This window comes from Chrysochloris asiatica, unplaced genomic scaffold, assembly GCF_000296735.1.
Source record: "Chrysochloris asiatica unplaced genomic scaffold, ChrAsi1.0 scaffold00446, whole genome shotgun sequence".
Classification (NCBI taxonomy): domain Eukaryota; kingdom Metazoa; phylum Chordata; class Mammalia; order Afrosoricida; family Chrysochloridae; genus Chrysochloris; species Chrysochloris asiatica.
This window is the reverse complement of record NW_006408964.1, coordinates 1165992-1176309: the sequence shown is the minus strand read 5'-3', so window position 1 is coordinate 1176309 and position 10318 is coordinate 1165992. Positions and strand designations below refer to the sequence as shown.

General features: G+C 41.2%; 1 pseudogene; it reads left to right on the top strand.

The window, feature by feature from the left end:
- The first annotated feature begins 1206 nt into the window (after positions 1 to 1206).
- On the top strand, positions 1207 to 2277 carry LOC102831474 (annotated as a pseudogene).
- Positions 2278 to 10318: the final 8041 nt, after the last annotated feature.

Sequence of the window (10318 nt, the reverse complement as noted above, 5' to 3'; positions counted from 1 at the left end):
CACTGTGTTTGGTAATGCTGTCATGCGACATTTGTTTCCAACAAGATAAATGAATTTTTTTCTTGTCTCCTTGTTGACAGTGGAGTAGTTTGCAGACGACACCATTGTTTTACATTTACACTACCTGTTTTTAACAGAACTGGTACATTCGAGAACCTGGATGAACGTTCTGTAGGCAACCAGTGTGGAGAAACCTCCAGCCCGATTCCTGGTCTTTCTGTGCACCAAGTAGATCCCACAGAAGTAGATCCTTTTGAATGCAGTGAGTATGGAGGAGCCTTCCTGGATCATTCCCTAGAGAACAATCGTAGTAGAGCTCACACTGGAAGCAGTACCTGTCAGTGTCCGGACTGTGGGGAAGACTGCAGGTGTCCTTCTCATCTGACCACCCTGTGAGAGCTCATAATGGGAAAAATACCCGTAAATGTAAGATATGTGGGAAAAGCTTCCTTTGTATGTGGACCCTTAAGAATTCTGTCTCAGCAGTGACCAATATTGAAGGGTATGAATTCGGCAAGTGGATTGATATTTTCTGTAGTTTCTCACCAGTTCGGACACCTTTGGAAGGTCATCAATCCAAATATAAAGTATGTTTTTAATATGCATACTAGTCCATCTCTCATTTTAAACAATAACTCTCATAAGCGAGAGAAGCCTTCTGAATGTAAGAAAGCAATTCCTGAGGCTTCCTCCCTCACTCAACATGTAAGCAGTCACTCTGGAGAGATGCCTTATGAATGTAAAGAGTGTGGGGAAACTTTTAGATTCCTCAGACACGAGTGCACACAGAAGAATCCACAGTGGAGAGAGGCCCTATGAATATACGGAGTGTGGGAAAGCCTCTGGTGAGGCGTCACTCCTCCCAGGACATATAGGAAATCACAGCAGACAGAAGCCATTTGAATGTAAAGAGTGTGGGAAAGCCTTTAGGTATTCCTCACAGCACAGTAGACATTTGCAAACTCACAGTGGAGACAGGCTCTATGAATGTAATCAATGTGGGTAAGTCTTTAGCAATGCCAACGGGCTCACAAGACATAAAATAGTCCATATGCATAGAGGCCTTATGAATTTAAGGAGTGTGGGAACACTTTTAGGGATTCATCAGGCCTGACAACACAAAGAAGAATACACACCAGAGAGAAGCCTTATGAATGTAAGCAATGTGGGAAGGCCTTCAGAGTGTCCTCAAAGTGCAGTAGACACATGCGGACTGGCAGTGCAGAGAGGCCCTGTGAACGTAAGGAATGTGGGAATACGTATATCTATGACTCAAACCTCATTCAACATTGAAGAATCCACAGTGGAGAGACGTCTTATGAATGTAAGGAATGTGTAAAAGCCTTTATTTCTTCCACAGACCTCACTGCACTTATGCGAATTCATAGTGGAGAGAAGCCCTATGAATATAAGGAATGTGGGAAAGCCTTTCTCCGAGCATCAAACCTCAGAACACATAGAAGAATCCACAGTGGAAAGAGGCCACATAAATGCAAGGATTGTGGGAAAGCCTTTCGTCAACACTCACACCTTACAAGACATAGAAGAATCCACAGTGGAGAGAGGCCTTATGAATGTAAGGAGTGTGGGAAAGCCTTTAGTCAAGTATCAAGCCTCACAACTCATAAAAGAATCCACAGTGGAGAGAGGCCCTATGAATGTAAGGAGTGTGGGAAATCCTTTACTCAACGGTCACACCTCGCGACACATAGAAGAATCCACAGTGGAGAGAGGCCCTATGAATGTAAGGAATGTGGGAAAGTCTTTCTCCACGAATCAAACCTTAGAACACATAGAAGAATCCACAGTGGAGAGATGCCCTATGAATGTAAGGAATGTGGGAAATCCTTTATTCAAATGTCAAACCTCATAACACATAGAAGAATCCACAGTGGAGAGAGGCCCTATGAATGTAAGGAATGTGGGAAAGTCTTTATCCGCTCATCGAACCTTAGAACACATAAAAGAATCCACAGTGGAGAGAGGCCCTATGAATGTAAGGAGTGTGGGAAATCTTTTACTCAACGGTCACACCTGACAACACACAGAAGAATCCACAGTGGAGAACGGCCTTATGAATGTAAGGAATGTGGGAAAGTCTTTCTCCGAGCATCAAACCTCAAAACACATGGAAGAATCCACAGTGGAGAGAGGCCCTATGAATGTAAGGAGTGTGGGAAAACCTTTATTCAGTTATCACACCTCGCAACACATAGAAGAATCCACAGTGGAGTGAAACCTTATAAACGCAAGGATTGTGGGAAATCCTCTCGTTGACTCACACCTCATAACGCATAGAAGAATGCACATTGGAGAGAGGCTCTATAATGTAAGGAGTGTGGGAAATCCTTTACTCAAGGGTCAAGCCTTACAACATATAGAAGAATCCACAGTGGAGAGAAGCCATATAAATGTAAAGTATGTGGGAAATCTTTGGTAGATACTCATCCTTCTGTGAACATATGCAAACTCTCAATGGGGAGAGGCCCAATGAATGTAAGGAGTGTGGTACAACCCTTTAAGGATTCCTTACACCACATTACACATGTGTAAAGTCACAATGGAGACCCGATTTAATGAGTGTACACAGTTTGGGAAAGTGTTCAGACAGTCCTCAATCCTCACTATACTTCACAGAAGCCACTCTGGAAAGAGGTCATATGAATGTCAACAGTGTGTAAAAGTGTTTGTTTATGCCTCAGCCCTCACTGTACAGGTGAACCAATCCTAGTTGTCCATCCCTCACTAAACAGGTGAACTCATAGTTGGTTAGCAGAGGTCTTATGAATGTAGCCAACTTGGGAAAGTGTATGTTGGTTACTCAGAACTCACTTCATATTTAAGGATGCACAGTGGAGAGAAATGTAAAATTAACGTAAAGAACCACTCATGATTCCAAAAAGGAACCCTTATCAGTGTAAGGAATGCAGCAGAGGGTTTACATGCTTATCACACTACAATAGAGGAGCTCTGCTCACTGAAGAGAAGGTCGCTGTGAGTGTGAGGAACGTGGGGAAGCTGATACTTCCACTCATGTTATCACAACTCAAAAGTTGAGAGGTTGTGTCAGAAACTGGATATTCCATCCACACTGTGATCATGGGACTCTGCCATGAAACACAGCGCTGAATGTGAGCAGAGATTCTCAGTGACACATGACAGCGTGTTTGTAACTGCAGGGATGTGTCCTCATCAGCTGTGCAGACTGCCTCTGTTCACATGTCAGTTTGCATTTCTAACTCTGGCTATTATAATAAAGACAATGACCAACCTTGATCAAATGCGGGTTTTTGTTTTTTAAGTGTTTTACTTATGTAACATATCCTGTGTTCAGTTAAATCTACTGATGTATTTGGTTTTAAGACTTTCATTTTTTCTGTAGTACATTCTTTCCTATTATCAAGTCCATTACTTTCACCTTTTAATTAGTAACGTTCTAATAAAACAACAGTTTGAGACTGCTAATATTCTGATTCTTCATCGTACTTTGCTATTATTTTTATATTAATTGATTGTTACCTATGATTATTATTACATGGTATTTACCAAATTCGATGTTGTAATCAGTTCTTCTATGTTTCTTAACAGGAATTCTGTAAAGTGTTACTTTTCCCTCTCACCCTTTATAAGATTGTTGCTAACATTGGTAGTGAGTGCACACACATACACAGGTGTGGTCTTATGTACACTTATATGCTACATATTATTCACATATGTTACAATCCACAGTGAGTAACACTTATTTAGACGTCTTAAAGCTGTCCACGCAGCACATGCCATTGGTTTACTGGGCTAAAATCTCAGGGATCACTTTAATAATTTAGTATAGCATCTTTCTACATCTAAATATGTAAGGTCTTAATACTCTAGGGGTTTATCTCAATGATACAACTTTTGATTTATGCTCCTATGCAACAGAAAATAATACCAGAAATTAAAACAGTAAAAAGAAGAAGAAACAAGTATGAGTTCATTTGTATCAAATTGATATGTTAAACTTGTAATTAGCCAGTTAAAACTCTGCAAAATCAACTGAAATCTCTTAAGTGTGAGTCTTAAAGGAACCCCTAAAGGCAGTAGTTACATTCATAACCCTTTATGAATGTCAGGGTTATTAATCACCAGAGAAATATGTGAAAAATCACTTTCATATTAAGAGATTTATGTTCCTGGGGCATTCAGGATATGGAAGCTCCATTGTTTCATGTAACAATGTAATCCCATTCCTCAACCTAAATACTGGAATAACCCTGGTGTGTAAAACATTTCTCATGACTACAGGAATACCCATCACAACTATAGGTCTCATTCTCCCCCAATGATGCCACCTCTCTCTAGGTTTCCATCCTCACAGCTCTGCAGAATTTCATCTGTGCAACAACCAAGAAGGCCCACTCTTCTGGAGCTCATCCTGGTCCACATCATCGATGACTGCTGAGACCTAAAATGTCCCTCACACTGTTTCAGGGAGGTATCACATATTCAGTGTTGACAAGGAATAAGGGTAACAGTGACAACGTTGGGAAACTGAAAACTCAGGGATTTCAAACAGAATTTTATGTTTGACCAAGGAACTCTGGTAGGGGCGTGGTTACATGTTGGGCTGCTAACCTTCAGTCAGCAGTGGGAAACCAGCAGGCATTCCACAGGGGAAAGATGAGGCTTTTTGACATTGTGAAGATTTAAAGCTTCAGAATCCCTATACAGGTTTGCTATTAGTTGGAACTGACTCATCAGCACACATCCACCACCACCACCAATGTCTACCATAAGGTATAGCCATCAGCCATGTACCAACACTAAATATATTCCCTTCCTGACTGATGGCTTTCTGTGTCATAAGACAACAATCCCTCACAGTTTGAATGCAACCAACTGTTGTATTCCTTTCTGTTTCTGGTTTAGAACAGCTAGAAACTGATAATTTTGAGAAATGGTCTAGTGCAGATCATCAATTCATACTTGACAAACAGCTATGCCTTCCTGAAGACCCATCATGAGACAAAAACAAAACAATGTAGAGTGAAGGTCCATTGAGGTAGTGAAATCCTGGAGGCACTGCAGAATGTCAATTCCCTGGTGCCCCACACTGCCATTGGATTTCCCTGGGCCCTCCCCATACAAATTGACCACACAAGATCCCAGGTGTTCATGTTGTCTACAACGCTAGGAGATATGGCAGTATAGGCCCACATCATGAAAATAGGGAACAATCTTTGGGAAATTATGAATACGTACATGTCATTCACCTGCTGTTGAGAGTCTCAATTTTGTCATTTTTAAAGTATTCTCATTTTCACTCCTGGCTTCTCAGTTACTTTTGTTCGTTGTCGTCAATTCTGTTCCAAACCATAGCGAACCAAAAACCAGTACAAGAATCATGGATTGATTTTATGGAAACAGGGATTTAAGGAAATGGGGACTACTTGGTGACTGGTGGGCAGTTAGGGAATCTGGAGAGGGAGCCCCCGTTTGTAAAGATGGGGCCTGGATGGCCGCTTCTGTCATGGCCTCTGTTCTGCTTTATCCAGATAAGGGATGAGGGGGTGATAAAGGCAGGAACTGACTGTCTTACAAGATTTTAAGAGGGAATGTAAGAATGTGCATTGGAAGGTAGCATCAACTGAGTAGTCTTCATTTTGTCTAGACATGTCTCGTGAAAATAGATGGGGATATGATTCTTATGATTCAGTAATCAATAATTGTTATCATGAATACTCGAGACTGTCACAGCTGTAAAGGTAGAAGTTTTGCAATGAAAGTGGAGGAGTAGTTCATCTTACAACCCAGAAACAGGAGCCTAGGACTACCAAGGGAGAAGAGCACAGGTGGTATTCAGGACCCTATCCAGAGACACAGTGACACCAGAGATGGAGGCACAGATGATGGCATGGAGAGATAGAACTGCTGAATATTCCAGACTCATGGAAAGAGAAAGACTGAGTGGTAGATGCCAGGAGGCATGCTTCCAGAATGTGCCCTTTGGTTGTTTAAATTATTGTATATTCATGAGTGATTTTATGTACATCCCCCACCCTCAAAACAACCACAACAGAAACCAAAAGAGAGTTAATAGAAGCAAATACTGTTTGATGATCATGCATGGAGTAGATTGTAATCATTGCAATGAAACGGTGGTATAAAACTGATGTTCTCCCACAGAAACTATCAGTACATTCACAATAGAAACTTAAGGAAAAAAATAGAAGGAATACACAGAGCTAACTGTGCTAAAAAGAATTGTTCTATGTTTAACCATTTGAAGAGGTGGCATATAGGATGGTATTGAAGGAATCATTCCGAGCTTCACTGAATGCATCAGCAAAAACAAGGCTCAAAGAATTGATGGAATATAAATTCAAATGTTTTATCAAACATGCAGTGACAGAGGCACTCATTCATTTATGTGAAGAAACATGAAAGAAAGTTCACTGGCCAAATGATTGGGAGAGATCCATATTCCTCTGAATCGAAAAGATCTCAATCCAAAGACGTGTGACCCACCAAAATGTGGACATTGCCACACAATATCATTAGTATCACATGATAGTAAAATTTTGCTGAAGGTATTTTTAAGTGATTACAGAATTACATCGTATTTGGGGGAGTTTCCAAAATACTATGCCAGATTTAAGAAGAGACTGTCGCTAGAGATGCCATTGCTAACGTTCAATGGATCTTGGTTGAAAGAAGAGAGTTTAAGAAAGATGTTTACCTGTGCTTTATTGACTATACAAAGACACTCATCTGAGCGTGTCCTAAGAACCTATAGATCACATTGCAAAACATGGGTACTCCCAAACACTTAATTGTACTTAAGTGAAATGTGTACAGAGACCAAAAGGCAGTCACTCAAGAAGCAGTGGTCCAGAAGTCAAATGACCTATTGTTGTAGGCCAACCTGCTGCAAAAAGACCTCTTTGAAGTAGACACATGTGAGCGTGATGAAAGGTAATATACAAAGAGGAAGAGGGTAGTATACAAGAAGACTAAGTGTGGCACATGAATAATGAAGACTGGTGAAGAAAACAGGAGGTGTGCATGATTGAATGGAAGACATACACAACCTGGGAACAAGAGTGTTCTGTGATTGAGATCTAGGCTGCAAGGGGGTAAGGGAGGGGAATAAATGATTTCTGTGTTTGAAGACCTTATGCATATTTAGTTCCCCTGCCTACTACTGTAAAATAGACAACTGTGTGATGGAATGGATAGGGGAATTATGATTACAGAGATCTTGTAAGTCTGGGGATGGGGGAGGGGGAGAAAGACCTGTTTGAGATGTGAAAGAAGAAAATGTCAATTGGATGACTAAGGTGCACCTGACACAAAATCATGGTATTTTCAATTGCATGTGAAAGTTGGATAACGTGTAAGGAAGGTTGCAGAAGAGACAACATTTGAATTTTGTTTTAATGAAATATACTCGATGTACTATGGACTGCCACAAGAACCATTAGGTCTGTGTTGGAAGAAGAACATCTAGAATGCTACTTAAAAGCAAGGATAACAAGGCCTTGACCGTCTTCTGACATGTTGTCAAGAAGGAACAGTCCCTAGAGAAGGAAATCATGCTTGCTGAATTCTAGGATCCATGAAAAAGAGGACAATGGATTGACAAGGTGGCAGCCACAGTGGAGTTGAACTAACAATTGGTTAGTTCAGCATTATTTCATTCAGTTGTGCGTCGGGTCGCTATGGGTTAGACCTAGCTGGACAGCACCTAACAACAACAGTGAAAATATTGAACAACACAAGAAACATGAATAGAATTTAGAAGGAATTCGGTCAATGTTCTGTAAATAGTTGTTCATCATACAGTTATTTCAAGAGGTAGTGTATGATCAATAACTGGTGTTATTGTAAGAACTACAAATACACCCAAGCAATTAGCAAAAAATCAGATTCCAGTAAATGATGGAATACCAATTGAAATGTCTCATCAAAATGATGCAGTGCTGGGAGTACTGTTGTCTACGCCAAATCATTCGTAAGAGAGCTTCCTGGCCAAAAATACCTAGGAGATCCATATTTTTGCACATACCACATAAAAGTTTCCCAACATAATGCGGGAATTATCTAACTATATCATTAATTTGACACATCAGTGAAAATATCTAAAGATAACTGAAGAATTATCTCAGATGTAGATCTATAAGGGAGGGAGATGCCAGAAATTAAAGCCAGATTTACAAAAGGAATTTGAAGTGGGGATATCACTGTGGATGTTCAATGTATTTTGGGTGAAAACCACCTAGGGTGACCATCCTAGACTTTTCATTGGAAACATATTGAAGAAGTTCTAGATTCTAGAATGGAAATAAAGCCTTAGATCACAAATCCAAGGAAGAACCACTTAATCTCCTGGCCGTAAACTAGCATGCTCTGTGTTTCTGCAGGGAACAATTTCTGTACTGCACCTAACAGTCCAAAAACCGGAAGCTGCAGCTTGTATCATAAATCAGCTAATTTAAGTACTCCAGCTTCTGCTTTTTCTTTGTGGAACATTGACTTGGTGCAATAGCACTAGTTGACCCAAGGGCAATGCCCCCACTCTTTTGCACATGCTCAGATGGGAAGTCTTGCTAAAGCCTCCTGGAAGTCTCCAGACCTCTCACAAGAAGGAGTAAAGTGGTGTAAAAGCTTTTTAGTCCCTGTGGCCCACCGTGGAAGGAGTAGACTATTTTGGAGTACTGAGATGCAGAGAGGGGAGCAGGACTCTCCCAGGTGTGCCTCTCTGGTTGAGGAAACAGGAGAACAAGGTTTTATGGAGATAATTGGGCTTGAGGTTTTGGGCTGAGGAATCCCTAAGATTTTGTAGCCTCATTGATCTAAGGGCATGATGACTTTTGGGGGCATTTTGTCTCCAACAGGCACCAGTAGTTTCTGCTGCTGGTGAATTTCAGGGATTATCCTGTAATGTTTGACTTTGATTTCATTCCTGCTGTAATTTGACTTTGATTTCACTGCTGCTGTGATGCTTGGAGTGGGATTCAAAGACCAGTACAAGAACCACTGATTTGTTTTAATGAAATGGGGACTACACATGGACTGAGGGGCTGTTAGGGAATCTGGAGAGGGAGCCCTCGTTTGTAATGATGAGACCAGGATGGTTGCTTTGGCCTCTGTCTCTTTTGTGCTTCGTCCAGACTGAAATAAAACCATCTTGGCATCGCAGGTGTCTCAGTGCCTCCTTACATAGGAGAGTGGCTGGAGACTACAGCCGGTGTGTGGGGTATGTCAGCACCTTCCTATGTCTTTTCCTGTGCATCCCCGCCCAGTACAATGCTTTGCACCCCCCAGCATAACATGAAAAAATATATGCACACCAATGTTCATAGCAGCACTATTTACAATAGCAAAATGATGGAAAGATGGGACAGTGGTAAATAATGATGTATGCACAACCTTGGAACAACAGGGCTCTGGGATATAGGGATTGAGACATGGTTGGAATGGGGGAAAGGAGGGAGATAATGTTAAGATGCTTGGCTGTCTTTTGAATCTTGATTTTCCTTGCATTATATTATAAAGTAGACACTCGAGGGGGAGAGAAAGGAATAGCCAGAAATATCACCATAGGAAGCTTGTAAGTCCGTTTTCTGCCTATAACTGATTAGAACACTTACAATGGGACTACAATGTGCCCAATGATACAGGCTTTCTGTGGAGCCTCTACATAAGACTATAGGTGGAATCCTGAACTACATCCAGAATCTGCAGAGGTAGGAAATTTCCACTTGAAAGAACAAGCAGACCAGCCTAGAACTGCTAAAAGAACAGAAGATAATACTTTTTTTTTCAGAAGATACTTCTTGAAAGAAAGACCTACAGGAATATACAAAACAATAGAGGCAGACCAACTGTTACTACAAGAACAAGCAAGTTGCTTGTCCAGGAGACATCAAAGCAAGTGGTCAGGTTCCCTAGGAGCAAACCCCGTTCCACACTTAAGACTCAGCGGGAATACATCCTCTGATTGGTGACCACATTAGTCACAGATAAGGTGAAGTGAGGGAAAAACAGCAATGAAGCTGCAAGCTAAGCCCTACAACTTTCAGTAGACTCCTGTGAACTCAGTTGGAGACCTAGTTGGCCAGCAGTGTTGCAAGACCTGGGGACTCTTGGGCCCAGAATCAGTGACATAGCCACAGAGGACTAGAATGGAGAGTGAAGCATCCAGCTGATAAAGAAGAGAGGGGATATGTACAAGAATACCCACACTTGCAGATAATACCCACTTGACCTGGATTCAATGACTGGATGATCAGAGCTCAAAGATAAGAAGAAAGAAGAGGATAAAAAGAGTAATCTGATA